The sequence below is a fragment of the Lissotriton vulgaris genome, chromosome 4_1 (genome assembly GCF_964263255.1).
Source record: "Lissotriton vulgaris chromosome 4_1, aLisVul1.2, whole genome shotgun sequence".
Taxonomy (NCBI): Eukaryota; Metazoa; Chordata; class Amphibia; order Caudata; family Salamandridae; genus Lissotriton; species Lissotriton vulgaris.
In genome coordinates, this window is record NC_141691.1 from 1,643,702,234 (window position 1) to 1,643,720,625 (window position 18,392).

Sequence of the window (18,392 nt, forward strand, 5' to 3'; positions counted from 1 at the left end):
TTCCCCTCAAGGACTACCCATGCAATAACCCAATCACTCAGGCACTACTCATACACTCATCCATTTACTCAGGACCTACTCCTGCACTCATGCAATCACCCAGGCAATACCCATGCACTTATGCAATTGTTCACTCACTACTCTTGCACTCAAATAATCCACAGTGGCACTACCTATACACTGTTGCAATGACACAAGCATTACTGTTGGACCAATCCTTCCACTCAAGCGCTACCTATGCACTGATCCAATCACTCAGACACTAACCCTGTACTTATGCAATCACCTAGGCAGTATATAAATGTGCTCATTAATGCTCTGACAGCAGCACCATAATGTTGAAAGTTTTCTTTGTATACTAGCACTGAGAGAAATACGAAATGGTGGGTTAACCATCCACTGAACTTTTTTATTTGCTTAATGAAGCTAAATATGTATAACAGTGTGAAATATGGTAAATACTTCACAGAAGAGGCTTCTGTCTACTGTTATGTTAAATATGAGCTTAGAAACCACTACCAAACATCAATAAGGAAGGTTTTACCACGTACTTTACTCTGGATACATGGTGAGGAACTGCGTGATATGGAAGCATGCACTTGGGTGGGTGAGGGGCATCATCTGATTATATGGAAAACTCCCATTAGGGTTTAACTAATCAGTTGGAATTATGTCTCAGTGCTAGAGGAACCCAGTAACAATAAATGGATCAGTGTCACACACCGTTTCTTTACTCATCACATGAAGAACCGTAAAGAACATTTATCACACAAGGAGTGTAAACCCTTTCACATGATAGGTTCCCATCTCAGACATGAATACTTTTCACAGCTGATCTCCAATTAAACCCTCCTGAGGAAATGGGAAATGATGGCAAATTACTTTGTTCTTTCTTTTCGAGAGGATATGCTCAACTTTTTGGGTAGTGCATGGGGTCTAAAACTGCCCTCTCCATGGTTCTGCCCCTCTCCAGACCAACCTATGCCCCTCAGAACGATCACATGCTGAAAATTGTTTTAAGTTAAGTCTGTACCATTTATAAATGGCCACATCTCCCACTGAGTAACTGTGGGACAAATACATATACCCCTGAATATCTATAAGTTACCATGTCTGTCTGGTGAGAGTGTTTCATTAATTATGGACAATGTATCTACATTGTCTTTCCTGGGTGCTTTAGATTTTGAAAGCTTCAAATGACCTCTGTAAATCCAGCTGTTTCAAAAACCACCAAAGTATATTGCTATTTGCCAGATGAAAGTGCTATTGATGCTAATGAAGACCATAAGCCTGAATCAGAGCTAAGCTACATAGAGCTGTTGGAGACTAAAATAGTATTATATCATTCACTATGTTTTAATCATTACTCAATACATTTTGAGCATTACTTTTGTCATCATTATTCATAGAGCATTTAATAAACCAATTTAATCCATCCCATATAGAATTTTATTCTCAAATCAATTTTATTTCTTCTCATAATCAAGCAACACAATCACTGTAAATCTGTGCTGTACAAAATTGGATTTTTATTATTCATAACCAATTAATTAAACACTTATAATCATATGTTAATATTTTCTTGTTCAATCAAATATTAATATTCAATTTATTCAAATTTCATGCATGTTAAACTTTGAATATTATATTAGTCAGAGTTTATTGCTTTACATTTGACAGTGTTAAATGCTATAGAACTCATTTTGAGCTACGCAGTGGCTTCACTGTAATATGCTTTATCTCAGGATCGTTCAGAACTAAACTAATAGAGGTCTGCTGTTAAAAAAGCTGGTTTTGGTAAAAACAGAACATCCCCGAAATAGATAGTAGCATATCTGACCCCTTAAAAGTAGTGTTTGTCTTCATTAGTGCAGGATCATTCAAGGGCACCCTTGCAGCATCACAAGCACACTATAGACAAAGTCAGATTTCTCTGCAAAAAGTGAAACAAACGGCACTTTAACAATTCCACCAATAATAATAGAGTACAATATGTTTATATATTATTTTAATGTACTGCTAATTAATCTTTGCAGTTAAACATGTAAAACAATTATTTTACATAAGCAAATGCTCCCTCAACATTCCCTGTCCTAGATTTGCCTACAAAAGAACACATAGCCTCAAAGATCTCCTAGTCCAACCCAGACCCCAAGCGACTCCCATGACACAACAATGTACTCTTGGGGGCCTACCACCAGTAACGGGACACTACCCTTGTGGTATGTGCGTGGTGTGCACATTCACTACAGACACGGAGGAGACCCACCTAGATGAATCACAAACTTGGACACAGGAGAGACACACCAACAATAATACCAGAAATTGTATATATTTAATCACCTGCCCTTGTGTACTAAATTATGTGGGAATGATATTGAGACCAATAAAGACCAGAATAATGGAACATTGCAGCAAACAATCCTTAAAATGTGGGACAGCCAATATGTCTGTGCATTTGGGCACTGTAAACCATACACCAGATGACATCAGGTGGACCGTCCTGCAAGCTCATGAACATTGGAATCAATGACCGCAGTTCAACAGAGACCAAAGCTGGATATTTAATCTGAAAACCCACTTGCGTGGATTGAATGATGACAGTCCATGGCATGAATGAAACAGAAAATGCTGAAAAAAAAATTATCCAGAGTATCCTATTATCATGACACCCCCTGAATACACCCAAGGATATGAGCAATACCACAAACATTTACCAATTTACATCTCTCTCACATCGGTATTCTAGTCAATACTACAACTTCTATCCCTGGAGGAGTCAATATAAATATTGTATAGACCAACACTGCAATACAAACTAATCTGTGTTTTCCCCCAAAAAGCTACTGTTGTGAAAGCTGGTCCTCTCCTTTTGAGCTGTATCCCAGAGGTATTGATCCATCTACCCACATTGCCATCCTTTTTTAAACTTATAGGGCTTTACACTAATATCAGCATCTCTCCAAGTTGGCCGTTGTTTAACTTATGAATCTGCAACCGACCCACTGGGTCCCCTCTTTGCTCTTCTAATGCATTACTCAGTAGAGCCTAGGGGAGGGAAACGGGAAGCCAAATAGCAACACTATGTATGTTAGTAACCCTCAGTAGATCTACCTAGGACTGCAATGCAAATGACTAGGCTGGCTCATTTTTTAGTATTGTAAATAACCCCTTTCATAGATCTTTAGGCAATGCCCCAGCTATATTTTTCACCCCACTAAGACATCCGCCTGAATTCGACTTTCCCTGTGATCCTTAACACTGAGACTCACCCAGGAGGTAACTCAGAAGTGTCATTAGGAAAAGCCCAGGTGAGGGGAACCAACTTAAAGAATCAATACACAGGATCCAAATCAATATATCAAAGATCGTGAATTGGCCATTATAGATGTTGCAGGGTCAGGTGAATTTCATAACATAATAGAAATCTTTCTCTTTAGACAACATATGCCTCTTATGAACTATGACTATGCCAAAATGACGGACTAATTTGACCCAATACCACGTGATATCATATTTCAAAAGGGGAGCAGAAGAAGGACAGTAAACCAGGACGCCCTCAACCCAACAATGTCAATATATAAAGGCCTAGTTACATATTACACATAAAAGGTTGAATTATAAGGGAAAGTCACACCATTTCTTTCTCAGCAGGACAGGGTTTGCTGCCAATACGAGGAAGGAGGTGTGAGTCAATCCAATTTTTTTTGTTCAGACTGCTCAAGTCAATGCAAACTCTCAATTTTCCATCCTTCTTGTGTGCAATCACCAATGGAGACAACCAAAGAGACAACTCAATGGGTTCAATAACACCGGATTCACACATCCTTTTCAGCTCAGCAGACAAATCCTCCCTGAAACTGAATGGCTCCTTCCTAAGCTTGTGCTTGATAGGCACAGCAAGTTCTTTTACTTTGATTAAATGTTTGAAGCCTTTGATGTATCTCAAAATATCAGCAAACACATTCTCAAATTTGTGAGACCAAGTTGATAAACTGTACAGAATCACCCACCACAGACACTTGTCCAGACCTAGGAGTCATACCAAACAGACCCTGGTGGTACCATCCCAAAATATTAAGACCTTTTCTTGCAACATAAACCTTTCCCTAAATAGATCTATCCTTGAATATAAGAGTAGTCTAAAAAACTCTCTCAATTCTATCTTCCTGCCTTCATAGGAACCGGGACTCCTTTCTGGTGGTTTGAGCGCTTTGTCCGCCCATTTACTCTTACACAATTCTTCAGTGACCATCGCCATACGTGCACCAGAATCCACCAAAAGTTAAACATCCTTGCCATCAACAATAAGATCCACCACCGGATCGACACACTCTTCCGAGTCATCTTTGACTACCATAACGACATCGGTCAAGGAACTCACAACTTTATTCACCGAGTCACTCTTATCCTCCTCAGAATAAACAACATTGACATTCCCTCAAACACCACACATTTTCGCAAAATACCCTTGCTTGCCACACTTTCGGTATGAGGCATTCTTAGCTAGACAAATCTGAGAATTCAGAAAAAGGGAAGGAAAACCACACTTAGCACACACATTCTTGTTTGGAGTAATTCTCTTTTCATGTCTGACCGGGTGACCAGTACCCTTAGGTTCAACAAATAACTTGTCTTTCTCCCCTTGTCACTTAGCGCTCTGATCTTTGCACTCATTAATAACACTAAGAACATTTTTTTCAGGTGTAAGTTCTCTTGAAGCCTTCTGCAAAAGTTCAATACTTTATACAATGGTAATAGTTTCTTGCTAAGAGGTTTTGTTTTAGTCAGCAGCTTTTCTTGAACTTCTGTGTCTTTAGAGTGAATAACAATCTGATCCCTGATTAACTGGGAAGTAAAATGTTCAAATTCAAATTTTGAGGCTAAAAGTCGCAACATAAGATACAATACTCTCATTAGTGTCTTGCTCTCTTGTGAAAAACGTATGTCTAGCTACAACCAAACTGCCTTCCACGTGAAACTGTTTCTCCAACATTTTTACCGCTTGATCACATTAATTTCACTCATCTTCTCCTTCCATCAGATCGAGAGGCGGCAAATGCTCCAGAACGGCTTAACGCTCAAAACCTAAATTGTGCTCTAAAATAAATCTTTTACGTTCAGCACTAAACCTTGTCCCCCACATGGCACCTGAATACTTAATAAAAGCCCAATATCACACCTTCCACCTGACTGGTGGATCACTTGGAAGCTGTAAAAAGGGAGGAGGAGGCTAAACATGTTGCATTTTACAGAGAAAAAAACAATTGGAATGTATATCAGAAATGTGGAGAACAATGAAACAAATCTCTTCAGACTAAAAGCTGGTTCCTGTTGAGAAAAAAAACTGTTAAAATGCACACAGCAGTACAGAGAAAGCAGCAACTGAATTATACAGGCATTACCACACATTGCCAGTGTAAACAACTTCAGCACTGCCCCGCTGAAACTAGAAGAACATAAAAGCTATGGCTATGTGACACGAAAACACCTCAGTGAGAAAGCAGTTAAAGTACTCTAATAAGAAACAGTCACCACTTGCAGACTTGAAGGAGCATTTTTTGGGGGAAATCTTCCCTTTAATGTAGTTAAACTGGCATGCTGTAAACTGGTCCAACTCAAACAATGTACTTGCCACAACGTGATGACGTACAGTTGTCATAGAAACCGCTTGAGTGGCTCGGTTGAGAACAGTAACCCTCCATATGACGGAATGCCACGAATGAGGAAGAAGAGCCGTAACCACTTGAGCTTGTAGCTAAGGCAAGGGTGAGCGCTTGAACACGTATCACAGCAACCACACAAAACATAGCCATGACCACTAGAGCGTGTAGCCAGGGAAACAGTGAAAGCTCGAACACGTATCATTTGAAAACATCACAGAAGGGTGTAACTTGAGACTCACATCAGCAGAACTCCAGGAATGATGCAACCAAACACACAGAATTCTGTATGGCGTGAACAAGACCAGAAAACTCCAAGCAATCACCAGCACAGGTGAAGCACTCTACTACATCATCATAATCTGATCGGCAGGGTAGCCGAGCGGAACTTTCTATGCCAAAACAGGCAGCAGAGCAGCAGAATACACGCAGGCACAGGCAGCCCCCTGAGACTCACAGGCAGAGCTCACCCACAGCAAACTCGCGAGGGAGGGAGTTGAAATAAAAAAACTCACTGTTTGGACCACCACTGCAAGAGCGAGACGCTATTGTTCTGGTAACAAGCGAACGGCTGGGTCAAGTCAAGGAAACCAAATGAAGAATATCCAGAAGACCCTTTAGGTAATCCACTGAAGGACAGCATAGCAGAAACAGTGGGGCACCGCTTAGGACACCAAGGGTGGCATAGCAGAGACAGTTGAGCACAGCATCGGAGTCCAAGGGTGGCAAACTTGAAGATGATGAGCCCAAAGAGAACAGCGGGGAACTGATGAAGCAAGAGGATGTCCATCAAAACTGCAGCACATGTGGGTGGAGAGAAGAACAGACCACTCATCGCCAATTTTGTAGTGATCACACAGAGGCAGGTAAGTGTGGAAACACCAGGTTTAATGGCTGTTCATCTCCACCGCTTCCATGGAACACAGTAACTGTCCCCCAGTATCCAAACATACACATTCAATCACCATGGCAGTGACATCATAGAGATACAAACAAGAGAATAGAGAGACTACTACAACTCCGCTGGTACAGCCTTAAATAATTTCATCAGTGATAATATAGTATAATTTGTTTATATATTAGCTTAATGGACTGCAAATTAATCTCTGGAGTCAACGATGAACAACAATAATCGTATCCTAGGTCAGCAAATGCCGAGTGTTATAAATACAGACTTGAAAGATCACTTCTTTTTTTTGTTTCCCAGACATACATTAGGTTAATGCTAGATCAAGGATCTAGAGGTGTGGTTAGCGATAGGGAAAATTAAGTCTTTTTATGGATGAAGTGTGGTCTCTTTGGGTTACTAGTAGATGTATGGAAACACAGCCTACACTGGAAGTGGACTGGTTAGGAAGGAATGTGTCCCTCCATCTGGAATTAGACCTAAATATGTTTGTGCAATATATAGCTTATTTTTCATTTTATTTTTGTTCTATATTTTCACAATGAGAGGGACATTTACCCTTAAAAAGAAAAAAAAAACGTTAATACATCTTTTAGTTATTTGTACACCAGTTTCACAGCCATAAAGTCTGTCATGGACAAAAGTAACATGGTTCTGAGTAAATTCATTAATCAATATTTACATGAAACAGAGTAGAATGGCTGTCTGAAAATCAGTTTTAGAAATAATTGTATCCAATTTAACCCTTAGAAGACAAGAAAGAAGTAGATAAGTAGGGCATGAGACATAAGTATGCTGAAGATGGCATTGTGTGTTGATCAATCTTCTTTAGAATTCATCCAGTAATAGTAAAACTATATACTAGGAACAACATGTGTCTAGGAAAGATCTAAAGGTTGTGAGGACTCTCGTTCAAGAGGTCTATATCCCTGGGCTCATGGGGATCTCTATTAGCCAAGAATAGGTCTAGAATGTCCCATAGTTTTGTTGCAGTTGACATTTCATTTATGGTCCTAACAACAACTCCGCTAACTTAGGCTCCACTCAGATGCTATACTTCACCCACAGAGGCATAGGTCCTCTGAAGGACCTTGTGTAGTCCGGACCGAACTGAGGGAAGATAGGCTTGAGACAGTAAACCTGTTCAGTACTATTTTTTTTCCTTCTTTTATTAGGGTGGGTACACAGGAAAAGAAATATAATAAAACCTAGTCTGTCCGATGCGGTCTCCTCTAATCGGGCTACAGTTTCTAGTTCCCCATGCAATGGCATCTCCCTTCCGTGTTCCTAGAAGTCCGGCTCTTGTTTCCCATTTACTGGTGTCTCCCAGGTTCACAGGCTTCCATCATTACTCAAAACAACAAGAGAACAATTAGCTGTCAGGGCAGAGGTTGCATCCCCATGAAAGAATTCCCTGTGAAAGCAAAAATGGCAGTGGGTGAGCTTTTCTCCATCTAATTCCCCCACTCTCCCCTGCAGTGTGTCCTCCACTCTTGTAGCATGCTCCCTGTAGACTGCTCCCCTTCCTATTTTATTCTACTTCTTCCAGCATCTCTGTGGGTGGTAAAGTCTCACCGTCTTCTCCCTCCGTCTCCTCGTTTGGGTCTTTCTGCTGCTTCCCCTCCTCCATCTCTGATGTCTCATCCTCAAATGCTGTTCCGGCTCACCATTTGTCCCGTCCTGCCTGTAGGGACTGTAATGACGTCGGCAGAGCAGACTAGACCCGCAGCTGCTGTCTTTTTCGGTCTCTACTTCCACATGAAGAGGAGAAGGAAGGGCTACCACCGGACTACAACTTGTTAGCCGCTTAGAGGGGTGAGAAATCAGGGTGTCGGACTGTTGGCCACCCAATGAAAACCAATAATTGGTAGCCAACTCACAGATCAAGTTTAAATACTAGAGGGAAAGGCCAGCAGCCCAACATGGCAGTCACAGTTTAAAAGAGGTCCTGATCCAGCACTGCCTCCCCCCTTTATAATCGGTAATTATCCGTCTTGGTCCCAATTGTGAGCACCTTTTCAAGCCCTTGGAGGGATGGAGGGCAGGGGAGAGTTTTTGTCTCCCTGGAGTGCCGATAATAGAGTCCCCTCTGGTGACAGCAATTGGGGCCTGGGCCATGTGTACATGTGACAAGGCCTACCTGGAGGCAGACCCGAAGCTGCAGTGAGTTTGGATATGAGAGCTGACTGTCGAGGGGAGAGGCTGACTATCCGTAGAAGCTGAGCATGCCTGGGGCCATGGGAGAACATGGAGCTGAGGAGCACTGGTAGGTGCTTGAGGGACGTTGCAATGCTCTGAGAGTGGGGCTGCGCAGCACTACCTACAGAGAGAGTGCTTCTACATGGGGGCCACTTCCCTTCATGCTGGCTTGCTGGTGCAATGAGTTCTGGACCCGACTCAAGCAAGAGTGCCTATGCACTGGAAAACGAAATGGAGAACCCAGGAGACGCCCCTCCAAATGGTGATGAATAAGGCTTGGTACATGAAGTGAGTGGCTGGGAGGCATGGGCCCAGTTTGTGGTGACTGAGACTGGTGGAAGATTTGGAGGATGTACTACCTTCTCCCCATCTCTGGCCTGGGAGTGCAGCCTGTCACTATTGGAGCATGGCATTGCCCAGATTCAAAGGGATGCAGTGGTGATCACAGCTACAGCATTGGGGAGAGTTTGGTCCTAAAGAGAGAGCACTGCTGAGGAGAGACACCTGCTGTGTGGGTCACAAGAGTGTAGAAAAAGTGCCAGCCCCCCGGCTGGAGAGCGCTCCATCATTAGCTGGGCACCTGTAGACACTTGGCCCAAGTAGCCTATGTCCTCCCCTTTGGGAAGACACAAGACGTCGACGCTGACAAGCTGTAGATTGGAAGCTGTCCCTGGAGTGGGAAGCTTCAGTGCCCCCTCACTCTTCAGCAGGTAGGAGAAATTCTTTGGGACACAGAGCAGCAATTTGAGAGTGCTCATCGCCAATGGTGGGAGGCAAAGACACAAAGAAAATGCAACAGAATTAATTAGATTGATATGCGGCCCCCACAAGTGCCCAAAAGGATTGCAATGCCCTCTCTTGCAAGACGTGCCCAAGCCAGGATGAGGATCAACCTAACTGTTTCTCTGAGAAGCTATGACCACCATAAAAAGCATTAAGGGCACTCATGAGCTTAAACTGGAGTCAATGATGGCCGAGATGTTGCTGATGCAGATCAATAAACAAAAGGCCACCTCAGTGATACAGTAAAGACTGTAGTGGGCATCTCTGATGTCACAATTCAGCTCAAGAAGCAGGTCACCTTCTTACAGAAAGATAATTCAACCATTCATGCACAGCAGGAAGATATGAAGGATAGGTCCAGACTTATCAACATTCATTTGGTGGGGGTGCCTGAACGGTTGAAAGAACCATGCATAGACCTCTTTGTGGAAAACTTTATTATACAAGTTTTGCAGCCCAAAGGCTTCTCTAAATTGTTCTGTGTTGAACTGGCACATAGGGTATCCAGGACTGCCCCCAGACCGGGCACGCCTCTTTGTACAATCATTGAAAGGATATTTAAACATTACATGCGCCGAGGCACACACCGGACTTGACAATTGAGGATGCAGCAGTCAGCCTGTGCCCTGTCTTTACTCTGAGGGTTCAGCAGCTACACTGGTGCTTCTTGGAGGTCAAAAATGAGCACCAAAACTGAGAAATGTTTTCTCTTTCTTTGACCGACCTCGCGCAGACAGATGGTCGTTTAGGCCCTCTTCACCTCCAGATTGGATTATGCCAATGTCCTCTATCTGGGGCTTCCGGAGTTTATGCTCAATCAACTGCAAGTCATGCAGAACGCTGCAGCTAGGGCAGTTCTGAGACTCGGACCAAGAGACTGGATCTCCCACCACCTAAAGATGCTGAATTGGCTGCCTGTCCAATGCAAAACACTTTCAAAGCACATGCCCTCGCCTTTACAGCTCTACATGGCGTAAGGGCTCTCGTTATCCGTAGAACAGTTTCATACTAGGTACCTGGCAGATCCTTATGATCAGCACACCAACACTTAATCGTTATCCCGAGGTGTCTCAGAGCCCGCCATGGCGGTCGCTCGTTCCAAGTGCAAGTGGCCAGATTCTGGAACAAGCTGCCTCCATGGCTGAGGCAGGCCACAAGCTTAATGACTTTCATGAGACAATTGAAAACCTGGCTGTTCCAACAAGCAGTATAATGGCCGACCGCCCCAGGGACCGATGCTCCATCTTGGGCCTCTTGTATTCTGTCTCTCTCAGCACCGGGATACTCTCCTGAGTAGCTGCGCGCTTTACAAATCTAGTAATAACATAACATTAATTATATGATGCTCTTCCCTGCCAAATTCTAACTGAATGCTGAGGAGGAAACATGTTTCTTTGAGTCCCTAGAGGTGGCCTGAGAATGGCTGGAGCACTGGCATCTGGCAGCAGAAGAATCGGCACCATGTGACCACAGCAATGGGATAAGAAGGAGCAACTACCAGTCAATGAGGAGCGATAGAGATTGCCCACGTACATACAAACAGATGGCTCCTGAACTATACCAGGCTTGGCCTAGATCTTGACCAAGATAGTAGGACCAACCCGATGGACTGAAACTGTGGGCAAATGCATTCTGACACAAGTAAGGGGAAGTAATAGGGGACCACACAATCTTGATCTCAGTCGGGGAGGTAGATGCGGGAGCTGCAATGGCAGGGTTTCCCCCCAGGTATAAGTTAACTATAATGTTTTCATAGGCAACAGGCATCTTGCTAGTTGGGGATGGGTGGGTAGTTTGAAACCCACCATGTTGGGTTATAAAGGGTAGCAGGGGAAGTTATTGTTGACAAAGGGAGGTTCCATTTTAAGTTATAGTGTAGAAAAAATCAAGTGATCAGTGGCATCACCTAGGGACCCATCAAGATTCTGGGTACACATACTATGTCCAAATGTGTTGAGCACAGCTATGCTCCATGACCCCCTTGTCCAACTAAAAATCCTTTTGTGAAATGTAAATGTTTTCGGCAACAGGATAAAAAGGGGAATGGCCCTTCAATATATTAGAAAGCACAGCACAGACATAGTTTTACTAAAAAAGACTCACCTCCTTGTTAACATCTACTGAGCTATGTCCAGAGGGGGCTACACTTTGACTGAACATGCAGGATACACTACTGACTCCAGAGGGGTGGGAGTTCTAATTGAGACCTCATTCCCGTTTATCTCACACAGGAACTGGACAAATACCCAAGGGAAGCATGTTGCCCAGTTGGGCATTTGGGAGAAATCCCCATTAACCTGATTTCGATGTATGTTCTGCCCCGTCACCAATGCCTTATACTACCAGGATTGAGTGAACTCCTGCTGCAGATGCCTGAAGGGATTTTGGTCATGGGGGACTCTGATACCTCATTGTCTGAAGATATGGACAGACATTCTCAGGCCCGGTCCATCCACTCCGACTCTACACTAGTCAACTTTGTTGGAGCGATGGGACTGGCAGAAATTTGGCATCTGGGCCACCCCAAAGAGTGCCAGTATACCTTGCTTTCTGGGGCCCACCACAGTTTATCTTGACTGGATTATATCTTCACCCAATCCACCAATATGACTCAGGTGGCTGATATACGTCAGTCAGCTAGGGGGATATTGGACCACTCTCCCGTGTGGTTGGAGATATGGGGGCAAACCACTAAATGTCAGGACCCAGTCCATTAACTTTTTACAGCTTTTATGTAATGCATGCCCACAATGCACAGCCCTCCCTAAATTAATGCAAAGAGTGTATGATTGGTCTCCCAGATATTAGAAAATACTATTGGGCAACACAACTGATGGTGGTTAATGAATGGGCGTTTGCCTCTTGGGTCGACCCAGCATTTCGAATAGAGAGACTCTAGATGGGAGTCCTGGGGTATCTGGGGTACATTACGGCTCAACTAACACTTGTGCCCTTCTACCTCAGACTAGACCCGTGGCACAGATGTGGAAGACGGCGAGGCAGGGAAGCTAACCAAAACCAACCCAATTGTGATGCAGTGATCTCCGCAGGGAGGTAGGAAGGCTAAAAGGGTTCAAGAAATTGGGTCTAATTGGTATAGCCACCGTGGGTAATGTGTGGAAAGGGGACTCTATGCTCAGGCTAACTGACATGCAAATCCAATATGACTTAGTATCCATGGAATCCTTCAGATATCTGCAGTTTCATCATACGCTGATGACACATCTTCCCAGACACACTTTGGTCCTGAAATACTCACCGCTAGAGGACAGAGTCCTTATGGAGCCGTTACCAGAAAAAAAGACAATTTCGCTCATATATAAGAAACTATAAGAATAAGAAACTATTCAATAATTCACCTGACATCCTAGCCACCCTAAACTAAATGGGATGCCGACATTTGAGGCTGGCGAATAGGAGGAGGAAATAGGGGCTTTTCGGGAGGTGGTGATTAATGCAGGTTCCTGCCTAATTCAATTGTTTATCCTACATCGTACATACTACTCCCACACTGCCATTCAGACGTGGGCTGATGCCTTACAGATCTCTGCCTTCGAGACTTGGGGAGAGGTACACATTCTTCCATTTACTGTGGTCCTGCCGTGGGATACAAACCTACTTGTTGGCACTACGGAAAATCACCAGGGAGGTTGAGGGGGTGGAGATGCAGGACTCCGCTAAAACATGTCTCCTGCACAAATGGGGGATGACTCACTGGCGACATATGACAAAATATCCTATCTTTGGGTCTATCAGTGGCAAAACGCAATGTAGCACACTTTTGGGGTTCAAGAGAGGCTCCAATGGCGAGATGGGAACAAGATATGGACAGTTGCATGTTAAATGAAAAACGATCTATTTGGGTACAGGATGCCCACGAAAGTGGGAGAAAATCTGCTTGCAGTGGTGCTCCTATAGAGGGATGGAAGGGGATTCCATTGAGGGTCCTGGAGATACTATTTTGCATTTTCTCCAATAATGAGGAAATATGATCTTTTGTATTTGTCACTTTATCATATTCTGATTCGGAACTGCTGTACATCCACCACAGCTTCAACAACCTGGCCGCCCCGACAGCCACCGATACCTCAGACCCCACGGCCACCAACCACATTGATCTCCTGCTCACCTGGACCAACAAAAACGAGGACAACACTATCAAAATTATGAACACCATCCACTCCTGCTCTCCGTCAGATCCATGCCAACACTACATCTTCAACAAAGCTAGCACCACAATTGCACCCCTTCTCTGCAAGGCCATCAACATCTCCTTCGAGACCGCAACCTTCCGGAGAGCTGGAAGCACGTTGAGATCAATGCCTTACTCAAGAAACGCAAGGCGGATCCGAAGGACCTCAAGAACTTCCGGCCCATCTCCCTACTCCTGTTCCCAGTGAAGGTCATTGAGAGGATCGTCAATGGGCAACTTACCCGCTACCTTGAGGAGAACAACATCCTGGACCCATCCCAGCCCGGGTTCCGCAGCAACCACAGAACTGAAACAGAACTCATCGCTGATGACATCAGGGCCCTGCTGGACAACGGGGAAACCGCGGCCCTCATCCTCCTGGACCTATCGTCCACCTTCGACACGGTCTGTCCCTGCACCCTGCACACACGCCTCCACAACACTGGGATCCAAGACAAGGCTGTGGAATGGACCACCCCCTTCCTCCCTGGCAGAACCTAGAGCGTCCACTTCCCCCCTTTCCGTTCCATAGCCTCCAAGATCATCTGCTGCGTACCCCAAAGATCAGCCCTCAGCCCAACATTGTTCAACGTCTACATGGCACCACTCACCCAACTGCATGATCTCAACATCATCTCTTATGCCGCTGATACCCAGCTGATCCTCTTCCTCACCAAGGACCCCCTAACCGCCAAAACCAACCTTCACAAAGGAAGGAAGGCTGTCGCCGAGTGGATGAAAAACAGCCGTCTGAAGCTGAACTCGGGCCAGACGGAGTTCCTCATCCTCAGCTCCACCCCCTCGGCCTGGGACGACTCCTAGAAGCTGACTGCATTGGGAGCAGCTTCGATACCCACCGACCACACACGCAACCTGGGGTTCATCCTCGACTCAATACTCTCCATGACCAAGCTAGTCAACGCAGTCTCATCTTCCCACTTCAACACCCTCCGCATGCTCGGCAAGATGTACAGGTGGATTCCTACCAAAACTAAAAGAACGGTCAAACAGGCCCTCGTCAGCAGCAGGCTAGACTACGGAAACGCCCTCTATGCAGGAGCCTCGGCCAAACTCCTGAAATGACTACAACGTATACAGAACACCTCTGCACTCCTGATCATCAACATCCCTCACCACAGCCACATCACACCCCAACTGAGAGTCCTGCACTGGCTTCCTCTCAACAAGAGGATCCCCTTCAAGCTCCTCACCCTCGCACACAAGGCTCTCCACGACACCGGACCAGCATGTCTCAGACGACTCACCTTCTACACCCCGAACCGCCAGCTCTGCTCTGTCGACCTAGCCCTTGCCACAGTCCCCGCATCTGAAGAGTGACCACCGGTGGCAGATAGTTCTCCCACTTTACCCCCAAGACCTGGAACACCCTCCCCATCCTCCTATGGCATACCCAGGACCTATTAACCTTCAGGAGGGTACTCAAGACCTGGATATTCGAGCAGTAACAGCACCTCTCCCCCCCAGTGCCTTGAGATCCTCACAGGTGAGTAGTGTGCTCTACAATTGTTCTGATTGATTGATTGATTGATTGATAGCTACAGTCAGGAAAGTTCAAGTCTGGACTATCACCAGACAGCTCCAAATCATACAGGAAGCAAGTCCAACAGCAAATGGAAAAAGACAAATGCACTGAAAGTCCAACACTATGGTGGGTAGGTGGGAATGTAAGAGAGATTCCATCCCTCGTCATCCGAAAGTCACTTTTAATACCCCAAATAGTTCATTTGTGACATCAATTGTTACCATACTATGGTCTGATAATCATGTGACCATTCTTCTGCTCACTAGGTAAAAAATTGATATGCCAACATATTTTTCCATGTTGTTCATGAGAAACGGCTGCCCATTACATCCTTATAGGTTTATTGACAAAGCGCCTATTTACTTTATTGCTCTTTTTTATTAAGTCGAAAATTCAAGTACTCATCAACTCACTCCCAAGGAAATAATGAAAAAGTGTCTATTAATTTAAGAATGTTGTGCAAAAGGACAGCTAAAGCAACATTTGAGGAAACGTAACAAAAGTCTATTACCAGGCTATGAAATAATGTATCTATGTAACAAAAAAAGGGAGTATCACCACGGAGAATCATAGATTCTGAATGGGATGTATCTTTGAGAAAAGGCAAATGTTTCCTTTTGTAAAAAAAAACCCTCACTCACCAGCCTAATGGTGACATGCTTCATCATTGGGTTTCACCCTGATGACCGAATGTCATCAGGGTGTGCTGCGACACCTGAACTACAGTGGAGCTGGTTATTGTGAGGGATAAGTGCAGAAAAAATGTAAAAAATTGTCCTGGTATGACTTGTATGAAAAAAACTTTATTCGCAAGCTACTGGACAATGTTAAAAAAGTGATGAGATACTTAGTAGGTGATTATGACCAAGAGTATCTATGTGGGTGGTCTACATGTTTCATCCTTTATTTGGTAGTTTCCAGGTTTTCTTCAGGACCAAGGTGCAAGAAAATGGACGGTCTACACTCCCTAAAAAGCGTATCCAATCCTAGATTCTTGATACCAGAATTGCAAAAATCTGCAATCGGTATGAGCTCAAACCTATATAGGTGAGAAAAAAGGAAAAAGACCTGTGGGAGGAAAAAACGAAGAGGCAGTCACAATCAAACTAAATTACGTGCCTGTAACGTAGTGTTGACTCTCATGTGTCTGCATGCTTCATGTGAATTCCATTCTATTAGCAAACCAGACATGGTGATTTGTCAGAAAGGCGTAAGCAATGTCATGTCTAGTTATTTAGAGTGCTAGTTCATGGTATATATAATCATATACTAGTATCTCGGTTTGAGCTATTTGCTCATTCAGGCACTCAGATCAATAGGTGTGTGTGGTGTGGCAGATTACATTATTCTGTAAGTCACACGCGCATCCATACTTATGGTGGGGTGACTCTTCATACTCACATTTAGGAACGTGAGATGGGAATTGATTGCGTGCATTATTTCCAGTTGACCGTACCAACATACACAGACACACAAACATATAATACACATAGTTATACTAGTAAGGCTTACTCTTGATCGGTGCCTTTAAGACATTGTGGAGCAGAGGTTAGGACTATCTCAGCGATAAACGCACTCTGTAATGGGTAATGGGATAAAGGGTTCGCTGAGCGTTAGTTAGGAAATCAGCGTGCTAGCGTGGCCTTAGATAATTGATCTAGTGCGGGATCCGTGCTCCGTGGTAGTGGAGTCGATAGAGGCTGTGAAAATAAGGAATAAGTCTATTACAGTTTCGCTGAGCTCAAATTGGCCGATTACCACTAGGCTGGTGAGTGAGGGGTTTTTTACAAAAGGAAAAAGTTCCTTTTCTCAAAGATACATCCCATTCAGAATCTATGATTCTCCGTGGTGATACTCCCTTTTTTTGTTATATAGATACCTAGCGAAGGGGAATAGGAGTATACTCCCTTCACATACTGTGATTAAATCCCTTACTCTCCCCATTTGTTATCATATATGAAATAATGTAGTCCAAGGGAAAATGCTGTATAATACAGTTTAAAGGCAGCATCTCCTATTTAGTAAGACAAACCCCTTACATAAGTTCCAAATTAATTAAATAAATCATGCATATCAGATAGAGAAATAATTGTAACATTGTCAGTGATTATTGCATAGAAATGTCTAGCTTATATATGACCTACTACCACAATTATAGAAAATATATACATATAAACTATTTTCACAAATCATTCAAATCAAATTGTTTCTGGAAATCTATGGAAAAGTGGATTAAGTAGTGACTTTTTACTAGTAATAAGGCCAGAAACACAATAAAAGGGGCTGTCAAGGTATCAATAAATAATTCCCTTGCTCAACCCCCTGTAGCTGGCAACGAGCAGGCAGGCGTAACAGGTGTGTAAAGCATTTAAAAACACCAATTCACTAAATAAATAAGACACAACACACAATAAAAATCCAACTCCAATTTATAAATGTGGATTATACTTTTATGAACGAATAGACATCAGAATTACAAAAACCCAATTAGGGAACCATAGATATGAATTTTTACAGAATACATACTTTCAAGTGCTTAAAAAGATATAGCGCCACTTTGGGACATCACGTCATGCTTGTCCAGGACAAAGTATATGTTTAAGGCTGACCACGATGGAGCCCTGGTCAGATACACTAAGTGGGAGTCCTCAGTCAAAATTTGACTTTTGGGCTTTAAACTTTTCTGGAGGATTTTTCTCTCGACGCCAAGTGGTCCTCTCCAGCAGGCCGATTTTGATGCAACGTCGTCGGATTGCTGGGTCGCCGTTGAAGGTAGTCTCTCTCATATTCTTGTTCCTGAAATCACCATTATCTCAAACTCCAACATGGAGAATTCTTCTCCTTTGAGGTTAGGTCTGGCTAAGCCAGCCCTTGGTACCAGCCTGTGCTGGTCCCAAACTGCCATTCTCCCTTTTAAGACCAGTTTGGCTCCCACACCCCTTCCTGACATTTGACTTCTGCAGCTAAAGTTCTCCACCCACATTAAATCCATTTTCTGCTCTAATAGGACACTTCACACTTCACCAAGCAGCTCTGGCTTAGTCCGGGAAAGGCTGGTCAATCAGGGGAGGGCAGGTGGAAAGCTGGATTTTAGCTCACAGAAAA